At 40.9% G+C, this 19726-nt stretch overlaps 1 protein-coding gene across 1 annotated transcript in view; it reads left to right on the top strand.

Moving 5' to 3' along the window:
• LOC103196199 (glutathione S-transferase omega-2) overlaps window positions 1-19726 on the top strand; it is a 33336-nt gene that overhangs the window by 6440 nt on the left and 7170 nt on the right. The gene's annotated exons all lie outside the window — the stretch shown is intronic.

Below are 19726 nucleotides of genomic sequence, written 5' to 3'. Positions count from 1 at the left end.
TTTGATAAAGTCAGCCTCTAGTCATCTGATTTCAACCTGTGGTTGCTTGCCCCATGCTAACCTGCTCTGGAATTGTTCTTGAAAATCTGGCACAGGGTTGGCAAGGACTTGTGATGAATCACTTCCTTTCCTGGGGTCGCCACGTTCCCTATGTATCTTTGCAGAGCTTCTGAGGTTTCTGCTAATGAGGCCAACATCTGTATTGGTTAGGGATTGTGTTTGCTAGGTAAAAGGACCTGGCTACTGTAAACTTATAAGGTTTATTCTCTAACATAAAAACAAACAAACAAACAAAACAGAGATAGGCAGTTCAGGTTATTTCGATGGTTTCTTCATGAAGTTACGAAGGACCCAGGCTCTTTTCCTCTTTCTGCTCTGTCATCCTTAGTACAAGGCTTTCATATTAAAGGTGACAATGAACCTGCTGAAACTCCAGCCATCACATCCAAGTTCCAGGCTGCAGAAAAGAGAATAAAAAGGAGAAAATGGCAAAAGGCCATGCCCCTCTAGAGGGCTTTCGCAGAAGTTCTACCCAATGACTGATCGCATCTCATTGGCCAGAAGTTAGTTGTAGGTCATAACTATCTCATGAGGAGGCTGAAAAATGTAGTTTTTTACCCGAAGACACCCTGAATAAAATCAGGGCTCTATAATTAAGGAAGAAGGAGAAAGTGTTTGTGGGTGAGCAAGGAGCAATCTCTGCCAACAGGTTATTAGCCTCGTCATAATGTGGCTACTCATCCCTTACCTCCAGAACAATGTGGAAGTCAGTTCTTTGACTTTCTTTATCTTTGCTCCAGAAACTGATGATTTCCCTTTCTGAGTTGGTTGTCTCTCTGTTGACAATCAGGGAGTATTATTTCTATCCTTTAAGGGAAGACTGATGTTGTTAATATCCTTCCTTTTGACTTTATCAAGTGGAAGCAGATTACATTTATTTACACTTTCAGTTGCCTATTTTAGATTTGTACAGTTGCAGTATGTATGGATGAGGCATAGTCATGTGTCAGAAATATCAACCCTTTGTCCTAGACCCTAGGTTGTGGCCTTGAACCTGATAGAGGCAGTATGGTGTAGTGGAAAGAGTTGGGGCTCTTAGATCCTAGTCTTGGCTTTACCAGATTCTAGAACCTTGGGCAGTCAAACACAATCCCTAATCAGTACAGGGGAGCTCTGGTAGCATAGTGCCTAAGGCACTTGACTGCTAACCAGAAGGCTGGGGGTTCAAACCCACCAGCCACTCCTCAGAAGAAAGGTTGGGCAATCTCCTTCCTTAGTAATACTGCCTTGGAAACCCAAGGAGGGGTTGTTATGAGTCGGGTCTGACTTGATGGCAAATAACAACAACAATCGATACAGTCTCTGTAAGGCTCCTTAGAGCCTCTAGGTTCTGCTGAGGGACCACCCAGGCAGGGGCAGCCTCTGGCTGGTTCCAGATTCTCCCAGACCAGCCCTGCTGTTATCCACCCTGCTTAGTTGTTGTTGTTATGTACCGTTGAGTCGACCCGATTCATAGTGACCCCTCCTTGGATTTCTGAGGCAGTATCACTACAGAAGTAGATTGCCCAACCTTCCTTCCAAGGAGTGGCTGGTGGGTTTGAACCACCAGCCTTCTGGTTAGCAGTCAAGTGCCTTAGGCACAATGCTACGCTTAGCAGACCATCTAATAAGCTATCATTTGTGAAGTGGAGGGGTAGAAAGGGGGATGAGGGGGAAGGAAGTTTGCTGCTTTGAAAAATAGCTTTGAAAAGTCCTGCAAATAAAGACTCTTTAAGGTTTCTATTTTAAAGACCAGCTCCCTGTATGCCATCATTCATGTTTACCTTCTTTTGGATAATGGCTGGGTGAGGGAAAGAAACCTGGAAACAAAATCCTTTGAATTAAAAAAGAAAACATTTTTATGAAGTCGATTCCTATGAGTCGACTCATAGAATCCTGTGAGACAGAGCAGAACTGCTCCATCACGCTTCCAAAGCTGTAAATCTTTGTGGGATCAAACTGCCACATCTTTCTCCCACAGAGTGGCTGATGGGTTTGAACCACCAACCTTTCAGGTAGCAGCCTAGTACTACCAGGATTTCTTTTGAATTCAAGGATAATTGAAAACATTAATTATTTTTAAAATAATGAATTATTTGGCTCTGTCTCCCTCCGACTCTGCATTTGGATAATGGATGAACTATGTAAACTACAGATTGCTTAACAGATGTGCTGTGTGACACCAGCCAGTTCTTCATTTGGGCTCTTTTCTGGAGGAAAGTGAACCGGTATTTTTATGTTAGGCGTTATGCTCTAGACACTTTGTATACCCCATCTCATCCTTCTAAAAGCCTTCTCAGGTGAATGATACTGTCCCTACTTTACAAATATGAGTGACTTCTCTGTGCAGGCTTGAGTTAGATACCACCTGTTGCCGTTGGGTCGATTCCAATTCATAGTGACCCTATAGGATAGAGTATAACTGCCTCATAGGGTTTCCTAGGCTGTAATCTTTATGGAAACCGAGTGCCACATCTTTCTGTTGCCGAGTGGCTGGTGGAGTCGAACAACCAACGTTTTGGTTAGCAGCTGAGTGCTTAGCCACTGTGCCACTAGGGCTCTTTGAGCTAGGTACTTCAAGCCAAACCAAACTCACGGCCATCGAGTCGATTCTGACTCATAGTGACCCCTATTGGGTTTCTGAGGCTGTAAATCTTTACAGAAGTATATCACCCCATCTTCCTTCTGCAGAGTAGCTGGTGAGTTTGAACCTCTGGCCTTCAGGTTAGCAGCCAAATGCCTTATCCACTATACCACAAGATGTCCTTCTGAGGTAGGTACTAGGGATACAAAAATTAAAAATCTTCAGAGGACTCAATTGACCAGCTCTATCTAGGACACCACTCAATACCACATTTTCATTTTATCTTTAGTAGCTGAACCCTGGAAATACCAATTGTGAACCAGCCCAGGTTTAGATAGCTTTCGTTCTTGGTATTTAATAACCTTGACTATTCAGCATTGTCTTAAAAGATTTGAAGTGGTTTCTGTCCAGTAAAATGTTAGCCAGAATCACAACTACAATGTAGGCAATATCAGAATCCCAAAACACTCCTGGTGGGTTTGAATTATTCAGTCCCTTCCTCTATATATCAGTATATTTACTTCAGGAGATTCTAGTGAAATTGATCTAACTGAAATAGAATAATTCTACTACAGATGATCCCCTGAGTTATGCATTTCGTTCACATGGCTTTGGACAATCAGAATTTGGGGTGAGCTAAAATACATTAAACACATATGGGCTTTCTGAGTAATTAGTAAGCCAAGACCTCAGCATATAATCTTCTGCTATGTTATCTCCAAGCAAAAGGCTCAGTTTACTTTTGCAGCCTTAAATGCTGACGTGTACTTCTTTTGAATTAAATGTACTCTCTGACTTTATAATTTCTTTTTCTTTTAAAAAACACAGTTCCGTCAAAATTAAAGAGTCATTATTTGTTATGTTACCACATTTTGGGGACTATTTTTACAATTCTTTGAAATATATTTCTACTGCTCTTATTTATCAAACCAACAGCCTCTCCACTTGCTTCCCTGTTATGAACATTGGTGTAAGTTTTAAAACTGTTGGTTTTTATTTATTGCCCTTATCTAACCACACTTTATGTCTTCAGATTTCTAGCTTTACTGAATCATTAATCAAAGCAGTTCACATTTGTAAGCTTTTTTTTTTTTTTTTTATGTTGTTATTGAATTTCCTATTTCAAAAGAGCACTCGAGGCCGGATTTGTTTTATCTTCATGGATTTGAATGTGGCAGAGCTTCTCAGTGGCTCTGTATTGCCAGTGCCTTCATTCAAAATATTTTCATTGTGGAAGTGGTTAAATCAAGTCCAAGTGCAGTAAGAGGCAGGATGCAGCCAGATGTCTTTGATGCTTCGGATTTTTGCTTTCAGTTTTCTTGCGCTTATTAATCAGCTCTTTCTGAGTCGTTGTTAGTTGCCATGGAGTCCATTTAGATTCACAGCAACCCCATGTGCAGCAGAATGAAACATTGCCCAGTCCTGTGCATCATCATGACCATTGATATACTGGAGTCCATTGTTGCAGCCATTGTGTATTTTGAGTGCCTTCTAAGCTCGAGGGCTCATCTTCTGGCACTATATCAGATAGTATTCCACTGTTCTTCATGGGATTTTCATTGGCTAAATTTTGGAAGTCTGTCTTAGTCTGGAAGCATGGCTGACATCTGTGCACGATGTGTGATCCTGCTGGTATTTGAAGTACCCCTGCCGTACCTTCCAGCATCCTAGCATCAAGCCACACAAACAACAAACCGACAGATGGAGATGGATGAATTGGTTCTGCATTCTAGCTACTGCTTGGTCTCTTATTAGTCTCAGCCAAACTCAGTAAAGGGTAACGAGGATGGGAATAATATAAATAACCCTGAAATAGCACTGATGAAGTGAGAACCTGGTCAGTTATCAAGGCTTTCACTTCCAGTGGCCAAGGGACACTTTATACTTTCGCTTCTTGGCATTCACTGTCTTGCACAGGATACTTTGTATTTCCATGCAAAGTTTCCACATTCCCAAATTTGTTTATATGCCTTATGTGTAGCAGTTTGCATGATTTGAATTTGCATAAATTTTGTGTGTATCATGCAAGAACATCTGTAGTTAAATACGTTCTTGATTCTAAATTATACCCATAATCTCAATTGCTAATATGTTCTTTTCCTCTCAAAAAAAAAAAAAAAAAAAAATCTTAGCCCAGTTAGATTATATTGCCTTGGCTATGTTTTGTAATTTTTTTTTAATCTTTAATTTTTCTTGTTTTAAATGATGAAATGATTTATGTATTGTTTAATTGGCTTTCCTTGGATGCCATCAGGATATGAAGGAGAGAAAGTTTATCTATGGCTAATTTTTTTTTTTTTTATTGTGATTTGGGTGAACATTTACAGAGCAAATTCACTTTTCATACAGCAGTTCACATATACTTTGTCTCATGTCATTGACCACAGTTTACCACAAGGCAACAGCTCCCCTCTCACTTCCTTCCCATAGTTACCTCTTCCCAGTGTCCATCCCTCTATACTCTCCTGCCCCCTGAGCTGTCTTCCTGTGCATAAGCAGCCCTTCCTTCTCCCATGATTGTTCTCTCCAGGGCGTGTGTCTACTTGAGGTAAATGTTTAACTCACATGTCTATGGCTAATTTTTGACTGAAAAAATTTGTGTAGCATTTTGTGGATAGCCAATTTACAGACTAAATTTATTTTATCAATTAATTTAACATGTCTACAAACTAAATCATTGTGGCCACTTTTTACAAAAATGTTATTAAGATATAACTTTATACCATAGAATTCACTCTTTCAAAGTATAATTCAGTGGTTTTTAACTTTAGAACATTTTCATCATCTTTAAAAGAAATACTGTGCTTACTAGCAGTTACCCCATGTTCTCCTAGCTGCCCTACATCCCAGGCTAGGCAACCACTAATCCACTTTTTGTCTCTGGATTTATCCTATTCTGAACATTTACATAAATGGTGTCATAAAATATGTGGTCTTTTGTGAGCTTCTTTACTTAGCATCATGTTTTCAAGGTTTGCCTGTATCAGTACTTCATTCCTTTTATGACTGAGTAATATTCCATTAGGAGCTGTGGTGGCAGGGTGCCTAAGGCACTTGACTGCTAACCAGAAGGCTGGTGGTTCAAACCCACCAGTCACTCCTTGGAAGGAAAGTTGGGCAATCTACTTCCATAATGATACTGACTTGGAAACCCAAGGAGGGGTCACTATGAGTCAGATCTGACTCAAAGGCAGTGAGTTTGGTTTGGTTTGGTTTAATATTCCATTGCTTAGATATGCAGATAGTCCTCAACTTACAACATATCTGAGTTATGATGAACCACACTTAGAACCATCTATTTTATTATTATTTTTGTACTTCTTATCATTAGTAATGTGTACTACATAATGTGTTGTAATGTGTAATTTGCTTATGTTATCATTATCTGTAAGTTTATATGCAATGTTTCCAGCCCCAAAGAGAAATAAAGATTGGATTTTATAAAGATACTGATAATAAAAGGTAATAATAATGAAAACTGAAGGGGAAAAAATAAAAGTATTCAATTTAGAACCAACTTAGTACAGAGTCCTTGGAACAGAACCCCATTGTTGGAAACTACCTGCACCACATTTTATTATCTGTTCATTTGGATTCTTTCCATTTTTTGACTATTATAAATAGTGCTGCTATGAACGTTTGCCAGGAGCTCTGGTAGCACAGTGCCTAAGGCACTTGACTGCTTACCAGAAGGCTGGCGGTTCAAACCCACCAGCCACTCCTTGGAAGGAAGGTTGGGCAATCCTACTTCCATAGTGATACTGCCTCGAAAACCCAAGGAGGGGTCGCTATGAGTCGGGGTCGACTTGACGGCAAACAACAACAAACATGAACATTTGTGTACACATATTTGTGTGGACATACATTTTGAATTCTCTTGGTTTGCTGGGTGATTTAGCATATCTACTAGAGCACCATTTTAGTTGTAACCACCAGTTCTTCCACACTACGGTATTGATTATCCTCCATTCAAGATGGTTAGTTGAGAGTTTTTAGTTCAGTGACTCCGTTAGTTGTCCAATTCTGATAAACTAATATTTGTTGTCTTTCTTTTAATAGCCTTGGGCTATACTTTTCCCAGGAGCTCTGGTAGCATAGTGGCTAAGGCACTTGACTGCTAACCAGACAGCTGGTGGTTCAAACCCACTAGTGACTCCTCGGAAGGAAGGTTGGGCAATCCTACTTCCATAGTGATACTGCCTCAGAAACCCAAGGAGGTGTCGCTATGAGTCAGGTCCGACTCGACAGCACATAACAACAACAACAACATACTCTTTCCCACCATGTAAACAATAGAATGATAATTATTATTGTTATTGTTAGCTGTTGCCAAGTCATTCCCTGACTCATGGCAACTCCATATGCAACAGAGTGAAATGCTGCCTGGTCCTGCTCATTCCCATGAGTAGTTGTGGATCTAACTGTTGTGGTCAATAGGATTTTCATTGTCTGACTTTTGAAAGTAGACTACCAGACCTTTCTTTGTAGTCTGTCTTAGTCTGGACGTGCTGCTATTACCAGTTCAGCATCATAGCAACATGGAAACCTCCACTGATGGATGTGTGTGGCAGGGCATGAGGTACGTTGGCCAGGAGTCAAACCTGTGACCCCCACATGGAAGTGGAGAGTTTACTTTTCTCTCTTAATTATAGAATAATACTTATTCACTAGAGGGAATTTGGAAATTAATAAAAATATAGAAATCAAGAAAGACAAGATTCATAGTCCTACAAACCAGAAGCCACCACTATTAATATTTTAAGATCACCCATGGTGGACAGGTTTCAGCAGAGCTTCCAGACTAAGGAAGACTAGGAAAAAGGATATGGCCAGATCTGGTGAAAAAAATTGGGCACTGAAAACCTTATGAATTGCACGGAAACGTTGTCTGATATAGTGCCAGAAGATGAACCCCTCAGCTTGGAATTCCCTCAAAATAAGACTGGGGAAGAGCTGCCTCCTCAAAGTAGAGGTGACCTTAATGACAGGGGTGGAGTAAAGCTTTTGGGACCTTCATTTGCTGATGGGGGATAGGGCATAACTCAAAATGGGAAGAAATAGTTGCAAATATCCATTGATAATTGGAACAGAGAATGTACGGAGTATGAGTCCAGGGAAACTGGAAGTTGTAAAAAACGAGATGGAACACATAAAGATTAATATCCTAGGTGTTAGTGAGCTGAAATGGATTGTTATTAGCTATTTTGAATCAGACAATCATATGTCTATTATGCCAGAAATGACCAATTAAAGAGGGATGGAATTGTATTCATTGTCAAAAAGATCACCTCAACAGCTATCCTGAAGTGCAGTGCTGTCAATGTGTTTTGGTTACCTAGTGCCATGCTAACAGAAGATACCACAAATGTGATGGCTTTAAGAAATGGAGTGATTCTCCTACAGTTTAGGGGGCTAGAAGTCCAAGTTCAAAATGCCAGCTCTAGGGCTGGGTGAAAGCCCCTTGACATTGGGCTGCAGCTCTGCCTCTTGCTCCTCATCCACTGAAGCTGGAGGCTTTTCTTAATTGAAGCAGCTTCTGGCCGCTGAGGCTGACAAACCCAAGGTCAACAAAGTGTCACAGTCCCAAGATTACCAAACAACATGGGAGGTCACTAGTTGAAGTCCAGAGACAGTCCCAAGATTGGCAGGAAACATGGCAGGTTGCTGAATGAAGACTCAGCTACATGCAGGGTCAAAGCATGCCCAAAAAGCTGCAGAGACTTTTCTCAAAGCTTCTCCTTATACACTGGAAGCACACCACGTCCCTAAGGCAGCTACTCAGCTGCTCCAGTAGATTCCACCATGGAGTTGATTAACAGTCTCATCATGGGTAGTAACTACATCCAGCTGCTCAGCCACTCAAAGCCAGGCCCAGCCAAGTTGACACATAACCTTAACTACAAAGTGATAGGATAATAGTCATACACCAATGAGGAAGACCAGTTGATACGACTATTATTCAAATTTACACACCAACACTAAAGCCAAAGAGAGGAAATTGAAGATTTTTACCATCTTCTGCAGTCAGAAATTCACCAAACGTGCAATTAAGATGTATTGATGATTACTGGGGATTGGAATGAAAAGCTGGAAACAAAGAAGCAGCTTCAGTAGTTGGAAAATACTGACTTGGTGATAGAAATGATGCTGAAGATCACATGATAGAATTTTGCACAACAATGATTTATTCATTGCAAACACCTTTTTTCAACCACATAAACAGCAACTATACAGGTGGACCTGTATGATATAAGACCTGTATAGGACCTTCACCTAACCCACAGGGCCAGCACTTTGAATTCAGACTTTTAGCCTCCCAAACTGTAAGAGAATAAATTTCTGTTTGTTAAAGCCATCCACTTGTGGTATTTCTGTTATAGCTGTACTAAAAAACCAAGAGACCTGTAGAAATGTTTCAACAAATTGATGCAGTGCTGAAAGCGCTCACTCATTTATGTGAAGAAATCTGGGAGACAGCTACTTAGTGAACTGACTGGAAGAGATCCATATTTGTGCCCATCCCAAAGAAAGGTGATCCAAAAGAATGGGGAAATTATCAAACAATATCATTAATATCACACACAAGTAAAATTTTGCTGAAGATAATTCAAAAACAGTTGCAGCAGTACTTAGGGAACTGCCAGAAATTCAAGCCACATTCAAAAGAGGATATGGAACAAGGGATATCATTGCTGATGTCAGATGGCTTTAGACCTAAAGCAAAGTGTAACAGAAAGATGTTTACTTGTATTTTATTGACAATGCAAAGGGATTTGACTGTGTGGAGCATAACAAATTATGGATAACATTGCAAAGAATGGAAATTCCAGAACACTTAATTGTGCTCGTGAAGAACCTGTACATACTCCAAGAGACAATCATTAGAACAGAACAAGGGGATATTGATTTAAAATCAGAAAAGGGTGGGCATCAGGGTTTCCTTTCACTGTACTTATTCAATCTGTATGCTGAGCAAATAATCTGAGAGGCTGGATTATTTGAAGGAGAACATGTCATCAGGGTTGAAGGAAGACTCATTAACAACCTGCAATATGCCAATGATACAACCTTGCTTGCTGAAAGTAAAGAAGACTTGAAGCTCTTATTGATGAAGATCAAAGACTGCAGTCTTCACTATGGATCATGCCTCAATATAAAACAAAGATCCTCACAACTGGACCAATAAGCAACATGATGATGAATGGAGAAAAGATTGAGGTTGTCAAAGATTTCATTTTCCTTGGATCCACAATCAATACCCATGCAAGAAGCAGTCAAGAAATCAAACAATGTATTGCACCGAGGAAACCTACTGCAAAAGACCTCTTTAAAGTGTTAAAGAGCAACGATGTCATTTTAAAGGCTAAGGTGGGCCTGATCCAAGCCATGGCCTTTTCAATCGCCTCATTTGTATATGAAAGCTGGACAATGACTAAGAAAGACAACAGAAGAATGGTTGCATTTGAATTGTGGTGTTTGCAAAGAATATTGAACGTACCATGGACTACTAGAAGAACAAGCAAATCCGTCTTGGAGGAGATAGAGCCGGAATGCTCCTTAGAAGTGAGAGTGACCAGATTTTGTCTGTTATATTTTGCTCATGTTGTCAGAAGGGGTCTGTTTCTGGAGGAGGATATCATGCTGGGTAAAATAGAGGGTCAGTGAAAAAGGGAAAGACCCTTGACAAGATGGATTGACACAGTGGCTGCAGAGATGGGTTCAACCATGGCAATGATTGTGGGATAGCGCAGGACTGGGCAGTGTCATGTTCTGTTGTTCGTGGGATTGCTATGAGTTCACACCAGCTCACTGGCACCTAACAACAATAACAACATCCTTCTATGCATATTTTTATGTAATTGAAATTTTACTGTATATACGGTTTGGTTACCTGTATGATTAAGGATCTGCCCTATGCTTTAACAAATATATTCTTAAATATTTGTTCATATATACAAAGGTATTAGATGAAAGACATAGCACTGTGTTTTAAATGGAAGCATTTTCTGTGTGTGTGATGGTGCAAAATTAGAAATCTTTATATACATTAGGAGTGGAATGGTTACATAAATGATGTGTACCTTGTGGAATACTGTAGAGTAGTTACAAATAAATGTGGCAGATCTATGTGTACCGATATGAAAAGACTGCCTAGAAGTCTTTAAGCAAATCACACAGCAGTACAGACAGTGTGACCCTAATTGTTTAGAAGAAAACAAAACTGTATGTGTGCAATATCCATGTAAACGGATATCTAGAAAAATGTCTGGAAAGGTACACATCAGACTCTTGATAGTCCTTACCAGAATTGGAGTGGATATAAAAACACTTAAAGGTAGATGTGGGGAAGGGAGGGTGTTCACTTTTTACAGTTTTCTGTGTTTGAATGTTTTTTTTTAAAAAAATTATGAGAATGTATGTCTCTATTCCGTGTGATTTGAAAAATAGAAAAAGTGGAACACCATCACTTTTAATGTCTGCATACTTTGCAACCATAAAGTTCTTTATCCAGCACACTAATCATTCATGTTTGAATTATTTCTAATCTTTCCTGACTACAAATGATGCTGGAGGGAACAATAGTTTCTTACATTAAAAACATTTTCTCTATTTTAGAAGACATCTTTAGGCTGGACTCCCAGGAGTGGAATTACTGGGTCAAAGGCTGTGAATACTTAGGAGGGAGGCCTGCTAAATCCCTTTCTGAAATACTGGTGCTGGCTTACCCACCCACAACAGCATATAAATGCCCTTTGCAATATTCCCTTTCCATTGTTTGGAAAAGATTTAATTGAGAAAGACATTTGCTTATTTTGGAGATAAACAATAGTTTCTCATTGTTGATTTTATGTGCATTTCTATGACTGCTAGGGAGTGATGTTTCTTGCAAAAGTATGTCAGCTATTGTGAAAATTGTTCAGGGGCTTTGCCCATCTATCAGGACCTTAATGAATTCTGTGCTTTAAGTCTTTAGTGTTGTGATTCCTTCCACTGCTCTTATGCGTAGGAAGTCCTCTCCCCATTCAGAGATTTGACAAATACTTATTTTTATTTTCATCCATCACAGATACTTGACTTGTCAAGCATTCTCCTATAGTTGTTTTCTCCTCTACTATCTTAAAAGGAAGACCAAAGATTAGTTGATGCCTTTGAATTATGGCGTTGCCGAAGAATACTGAAAATACCATGGACTGCCAGAAGAACGAACAAATCTGTCTTGGAAGAAGTACAGCCAGCATGCTCCTTGAAAGTGAGAATAGCTAGGCTTTATCTTGCCTCCTTTGGCCATGTTGTCAGAAGGGACCAGTCCCTGAGAAAGCATATCATGCTTGGTAAAGTAGAGGAACAGGGAAGAATGGGAAGATACTCAACAAGATGGATTGACACGTGACTGCAATGGTGGGCTCAAGTATTTGTTCTTGTTACGTGCCGTGGAGTTGGACCCGACTCATAGCGACCCCTCCTTGGGTTTCCGAGGTGATATCACTACAAAAGTAGATTGCCCAAGGAGTGGCTGGTGGATTTGAACTGCAGCCTTCTGGTTAGCAGTCAAGGGCCTTAGGCACTATGCTACCAGAGCTCAGTATAGCAAGGATTTTGAGGATGGAGCAGGACTGGGCAGTGTTTTGTTCTGTTGTACATAGGGCCACTATGAGTCAGAGGTGACTTGACAGTGCCTAAAAACAACAACAATCTTAAAAATACATGTTTTATTTTCAACAAAAGAACTAAGTCCTGTTATGGATTAAATTGTACCCCCAGAAAGATAAGTGGAAATCCTAACCCCTGGTACCTATGAATGTGACCTTGTTTGGAAATAGGATCTTTGAAGGTGTTGCTAGTTGACATGAGGTCATTCTGGAGTGGGGTGGATCCTAATCCATTCTGAGTGGTGTCCTACAAAGAGAAGGCACGGAGAGCCAGACCAAGGAGAGGTGGCCATGTGAAGATGTATCTACACACCAAGGAAGACCAGTGGTTACCAGAAGCTGAGGGAGACAAGAAGGAATCTTCCTTCAAAGCCTTCAGAGAGAGAATACGGCTCTGCTGAATTCAGACTACACCTATTCTTCATTTACCTCCCATCTTGTTATCTGACACTTCACGTTTATGACAGTAGTAAAAACTCTACTATCTGATTATTCTGTGCATTACATCTGGCGGTAGCAAATGCCAAAGTGCAAGGCGAGAGTGACACTGGCTGTGATGGTTAAGGTTTATGTGTCAACTCGGCTGAGCCATGATTCTGTGCTTGGGTGGTTATGAAATGATCGGATCTGGCAGCTTTGTGAAGATGTGGTCATCCTCTATTTTGTAATCTGTGTGGTCATCCTCTATTTTTGCATAACAAGCTAGTCTTTGGAACCTAACCATGTCAGTAAGTGAGGAGTGAGTGTACCAGCCTCCAGATCTGTGAGACAATAAATTTCTGTTCTTGGATGCCACCCAGTTTTTGGGATTTTGTTACAGCAGCCCTAGGGAATTAAGACAAGCCCATCAAAAGAATTTCAGCATTAAATTAAAGCAGTTTTTCATCCCCAGATGTTGACAAGTCACATTCAGCATTTTTTGTAGGAGACTCGGTTGTAATTGTAATTGATGGAAAGGGGCGTGTACTGCCACAGACCCTACTTCTAAGGTTTCTTTCTAGAGGAGAAGGCTTCTTATCTACATCCTGGGTTGGTTGTACTGGGAATCAATTCATCAGCTCAGCCTCACCTGTATCTGTGCAGCAGAGACCTGAGATTTGAAACCTTGGTAACCTTCATTTATCTTTTATGAATTTAGGTCCTTCCTTGCTGAGGTACTAGCAGATAGTTTTGTGCCTTTTTTTGAGGGAGGGGGTGGCTCTGTTTCATAAGAATTTTTTCCATCAGGAATGATGCACCTTTCCTTCTCCAGGATAGACAGCAGGGCCCGCTGTGATCCCAACTCTGTCCTTGTTAGAGGCCCTGGATTCAGTAGTGAAGACCAGGCCGCCACTTCAAGGTTTGAAGCTCAATTACTGATCTCTTTCAAGATCACAAGACTCTAGACTGTAGCTTTGTGGAATGCTTGGTTTGAACAAGTCTGGGATTCACTTCTCTTTCTGATCTTGCTTCTTTCCCAAAGACCTTTGAGATTTCTTTTTTTTTCATTGTGGAACCGTCTGGGTGGGACCATGGGCAGTGCGCCTCACCACTGGCGGACACAAGGGGGAGCCCTGTACTTCTTCGGCCTCTAGTGCATGGAAGAGGGCTGACTTTCTCCTTTCTGTCCCTGTGGTGGAGACAGAGGCCCTTCCATCCAGGCTTTTCACGTTCTGGGGTGAAAATAGCGTACCCTCACTTTACCCAATAGTTCCTTCCTCCTCACCTGCATTGCCCACTCATCCCTCATCACATCCAGCAGAAAGCAAAGGAGGGCTCTAGACTTATTTTTCAGTCAAGCAGAGAACAGAAAACTTGTATAAACAGATTTTTCTTATATTCCAGAACATCAGATGGCTTTTCCTAAATAAGGCAATCTCAAGCCTAAAGCCTGAAGGTGTATTAATGCTTTTAGAGAACGTGAGCGTTAGAAGCCAGAGCCTCAGTTCCCTAACACAGTCATGTGTGGGGGAGTCTTGTGGAAGGCTGGGGCCCTTGAGGAAAAATGTCCTGTGAGCAGGTTAGTTTACCTTGCGTGGCAATGCCAAGGACGATAGTTCTGAAAGCGAGGGATTCCACTGGGAGAGAAGCTATTCGGCATTAAGAATGGCCAACATCATTATAAGTGGCAGGTGGGAGACAGACAGAACTCAAAATCAAGTTCTTTAAAATGACACTGAATATATTAGATGAAGTTGGAGGACATTATGCCGAGTAAAATAAGTTAATCACAGGAGGACAAATATCATATTAGTCCAATATTGTAAAAAGTCAAGGAAAGGTTTATATATGGAAGGAAACGTTGTTTGTTGGTTACCGGGGATGGTAGGGGAGGGGAGAGAACACTGCAAAAATAATAATAATAAAAAAATCAAATGACACTGAATATTAACACAATCACTGGTAAGTGGTTTGAGATATAACGTCAGCTTCCATTTCATATATGCTGATAAAACACTTAAAAAGATCAGACATTGGAAGACTTTAAGATTATTATACATGTCTGTCACTTTATTTAACCTCTGACTCTATTCTAAAATTTCTACAGAGGGCTAATTGGCTGTAAATGCAAGGGACTTAATTTAATCTGAGATCAGAGGAGTACTATTTTAATAAAGTTGCCAGAAGATTTTCTTATTGGTGGAGGAAAACAGGGCCCAGGGAGTGTTGTCTCCCCTCCCTGTGAGGGACTTTGCCCTGAGCACCTCACTTGAGAGAGTAAGAAAGAGGCCGACTGAGGAGGGAATTCTCTCACAGAGAAGCTCAGAGCCCAGCTCCTTGATTGTGGAGGAGAGGCTTTCAGAGCTTTCTGATCCCAGGCTTTTTGCTGTGACTTAAATTTAAAGAGCTAGCAAAGAATTCACAAGAGACTTGAAGACATTTCTTCAAGTAATTAGAATGATTGGAGTTCTCTTAACTACATATTTGAAGTTAAATGACACAGGCAGACAGTAGTTTTGGAATTAGGAAAATGGTGTTTTTGTTTTAGTTCTGACACCAACCAGAGAACCCCTTTGCCTGGCACTAGGTTTCCTCCTGAGGAAGGGATGTGCTTGCACTATTGCCACCCCCAGAACCCGAAAAGCCTGCATGGCAGGCCCTCTCTGCCTCCACCACAGGAGCAGAAAGGAGAAAGTCGGCCCTCTTAGGTTCACTAAGGGAGCTCTGGTAGCATAGTGCCTAAGGCATTTGACTGCTAACCCAAAGGCTGGCGGTTCAAAACCACCAGACACTCCTCGGAAGGAAGGCTGGGCAATCTACTTCCATAGAGATACCGCCTCAGAAACCCAAGGACGGGTTGCTATGAATGGTAACTGACTCCACAGCAGTGAGCTTGGTTTGGTTTTGGCGAGGTACACTCTCAGAGCCCCAGTAGAAGAAAGAAGCACAGGGCTCCCCCTTGTGTCCATCAATGGTTAGGCGCACTGCCCATGGCTTGATTCAAGGAACGGTTGTGGTAGACAATGAGAATCAGCACATTTTCCTCTCCACTTTGGCTGCCAGGAAGTGCAAAGTCTTTATTTATTTAAGGGACTCTGCAGGATTCATAAGGAGTTCTGGTGGTGCAGTGGGTACGGCATTGAGCTGCTAACCTAAAGGTTGGTGGTTCGAAACCACCAGCCACTCCATAGGAGGAAGGTGAGGCAATCTGCTTCTGTAAAGATTTGCAGCTTCGGAAACCCTATGGGGCAGTTCTGCTCTGTACTATAGGGTCACTATGTGTTGGAATCGACTTGATGGCAGTTGTCCTGGTGCTGGAAGGACTCATGACTCGATATCTTGATACTGTTTTCCTCCCTGGTTTTGACCTTCTGTTCTAGCTTTTATTTTTCCTGATCCTAGCATTTTATTAGGAGCTCTGGTGGTGTAGTGCCTAAGGCACTTGACTGCTAAGCAGAAGGCTGGTGGTTCAAACCCACCAGCCACTCCTCGGAAGGAAGGTTGGGCAATTTACTTCCATAGTGATACCGCCTCAGAAACCCAAGGAGGGCTCATGATGAGTCAGGTCTGACTCAACGGCACATAACAACCACCACCACCGAAAACAAACATTTTATTATTTTATTGTATACATGTTTTGCACTGTAGTTCTAATTCTTTGTGTAATGAGTATGGTATAAATGAATGATAAAAATGAGAGGGTGGGGTCACACAGAGGAGTTCTGGAGGCCCTTTTAGTACGGATGTTCTAGGATCCTAAGGGGAAAAGTAATTTCATGTGTCTGGAACAGTGAGCTTGAGCTTTGGAAGGTTTTTAGGAGTTCTGGTGCAGTGTTTAAGGCATTTGACTGTTAACCAAAACATTGGTGGCTTGGACCTATGAGCGGCTCTTCAGGAAAAATATTTGTTTGGGTTTTTTTTTTTTTTTTCGGTTTTGGAAGGTTGCAGGTTTGCATGGAAGGGAGCTCTCTTACCGAAGCTCCTAAACAGTTGAACAAACCTCTAAGGAAGCCTGGCCAGCATGTTCTGAAGAGAGGTCAGCCCTTGGTGCTAGTTTATGGGAAGCTATCTTTTCTATTGGAATTCTTAGATTTGCCTCTAGGAAGTCTGGTGGAGAAATACTTTTCTGGGGTGGGGCTCAAGAATCTATAGCTGTATCATGAACTCCAAGTAGTGATGTGTGTGGTCCTGTGTCCCAAGTGTATGTCTATTTCTGGGTGGGGGGAGGGCACAGGGCAGAGGACAGTTGATACTTCACCCATTTCGTCCCTATGCTCATCTTGACTTTTTATTGTACTGAGTAACCTCAAGAGAGCTTGAATTGCTTTATGAGTGTGTCTATAAAAATTGAGAGTATCCTATGACTTCTTATATATTTAAAGGCATACTCCTACTTTGAGTAAATGAAAAGCTTTAAGAATTTGTAGTAAACAAACACGTATTAAAGTTATTCGTTTTTTAAATGTCACTTTACTAAAGAATCCACCATGAGCTCCCTTAAATGTGATACATATATTGTTGTTCTTAGGTGCTGTCATGTTGGTTCTGACTCACAGCAGCTCTATATACAATAGAATGTATTGCGCCATCCTCATAATTGTTTCTGTGGTTCAGCTCACTGTTGCAGCCATTGCATCAATCCATCTTCTTGAGGGTTATGATGGTTAATGTTATGTATCAACTTGGCTTGTGAACTAATGCAAAGGGATTTTCCTTGGGGGTGTGGCCTTCATCCAATGTACAGTTATGTATAGTTTAATGTCCTCAATTCTTTCTGTGGAATCGAATATTACATGATTTGGACTTTGTGCAAATACCATATTATATATAGGCAGTCCCCAGATTATGAATGAGTTCTGTTCCTAAGTCTGTCTATAAGTTGAATTTGTACAGAAGTCAGAACAGTTAGATATAGTTTGTATCTAACATCATTAGCCAAGTGTTTGTCTTAGTATACAGTTGTTCTGGTTACCTAGTGCCACACTGACAGGAATAGCACAAATGGGATGGTCTTAACAAACGGGAATTTATTCTTACAGTTTGGAGGCTTTAAGCCCAAGTTCAAAGTGCCAGGCTCTAGGGACTGGGTGAAAATCCCTCGACCTTGGGGGCTCTGCCTCTTGCTCCCGGCTCCTTGAAGTGGGAGGCTTTTCTTCTCTCAGCTGCTGGCTGCTGAGGCTGACAAACCCCAAAGTTGACAAGTAACAAGGCACAGCCCCAATGTTACCAAACCACACGGCAGGCCATTAATTCAAGTCCATTGTAAGTCCCAAGGTTGGCAGAGGATGGCAGGGTGCTGAACAACGACACGGCTACCCGCAGGGTTCAAGTGTGCCACAAGCTAGAGACCAAACCCAAGGCTTCTCCTTATATACAGAAAGCAGAACACATCCCAAAGGCAGCTACTTAGCTGCTTGTGGTATATCCCACCATGGAGTTGATTGCCAGTCTCCTCATGGGGAATAACTACCACCAGCTTCCCAGCTACTCAACCAGACTCAGCCAAGTTGACATACAAATTTAACTACCACAATAGTATACCTTTTATGCATAAAGATCATTAAAGAAATACTTCGAGAACCATGGAAATATCTTCAACGTAATACAGTAATAATTATAATAAAAATGTTTTTCTTTCCTTTTTTGTTAATAATAATAATGTTTTGATGTATGTCTCAAAGTTATGCCACTTGTTGCTATAAACTATTGCATGTCCCTTGAATTTTTAATAGAATAAGCTTACAGTGGTTGGGACCACAGATGTCTATGTGTTTGGATGTTACCCAAATGGACATTATGCAACACATGACTGTATATTGATGTTCTGGCAAAGCTCTCTCTTGATCCTGCATCTGACTTATTATCATCTGACCTCTGGTTCTTGGATGTGAGCCAGCACCCTGCCACCTGACCTGCAGATTTTGGGTTCGTCAGCCCCTGCAACAATGTGAGTCAGAAAAATCCTCCAACTTGATGCCTGACCCATGGATTCGGGACTTGCCAGCCTCCACAACTGTGTTAGCCATTTCCTTGAAATAAATTCTTGACAATTTTAATATTTCTGCATGATCCTGATGTTGCTTCCAGTTGCAAGGATTTTTGTTTTCTTTATGTTGCTGTGTAATCCATACTGAAGGCTATATAATCTTTGATGTTTATCAGTAAGTGCTTCAAGTCCTCTTTGCTTTCACAAGCAAGGCTGTGTCATTAGCATAGCACAGGTTGTTAGTGAGTCTTCCTCTAATCCTAATGCCATGTTCTTCTTCCTGGAGTCCAGCTTCTCAGATTATTTGCTCAGCATACAGATTGAGTAAGTATGGTGAAAGGATACAACCCTGATGCGTACATTTCCTGATTTTAAACCATGCAATATCCCCTTGTTCTATTCGAATAACTGCTTCTTGATCTATGTACAGGTTCCACATGAGCACAATTATGTGTTCTGGAATTTCCATTCTTCACAATGTTATCCATAATTTGTTATGATCCACTCAGTCAAATGCTTTTGCATAGTCAATAAAACACAGATAAACATCTTTCTGATATTTTCTACTTTCAGCCAAGATCTGCCTGATATCAGCAATAATTTCCCTCATATCATGTTCTCTTCTGAATCCAGCTTGAATTTCTGCCAGTTCACTGTCGATGTACTATTACAATAGTAATTATCTTCAGCAAAATTTTACTTGTATGTGATACTAATGATATTGTTCAATAACTTCCACATTCTATTTGATCACCTTTCTTTGGAATGGGCACAAATATGTATCTCTTCCAGTCCATTGGCTAGGCAGCTGCCTACCAAATTTCTTGGCACTGACTAGTGAGCACCTCCAGCATTGCGTCCATTTGCTAAAACATTTCCATTAATATTCCATCAGTTCATGGAGTCTTGTTTTTTGCCAGTACCTTCAGTGCAGCTTGGACTTCTTCCTTCAATACCTTTGCCTCTTGATCATTGTTCTAGTTACCTAGTGCCACTATGACAAGAATATACCACAAATGGGATGGCTTCAACAAACAGGAATTTATT

This window comes from Orycteropus afer, unplaced genomic scaffold (genome assembly GCF_000298275.1).
Source record: "Orycteropus afer afer isolate SDZICR_OR568_19922 unplaced genomic scaffold, OryAfe1.0 scaffold00064, whole genome shotgun sequence".
Taxonomy (NCBI): Eukaryota; Metazoa; Chordata; class Mammalia; order Tubulidentata; family Orycteropodidae; genus Orycteropus; species Orycteropus afer.
This window is presented reverse-complemented; position numbering and strand designations above follow the sequence as displayed.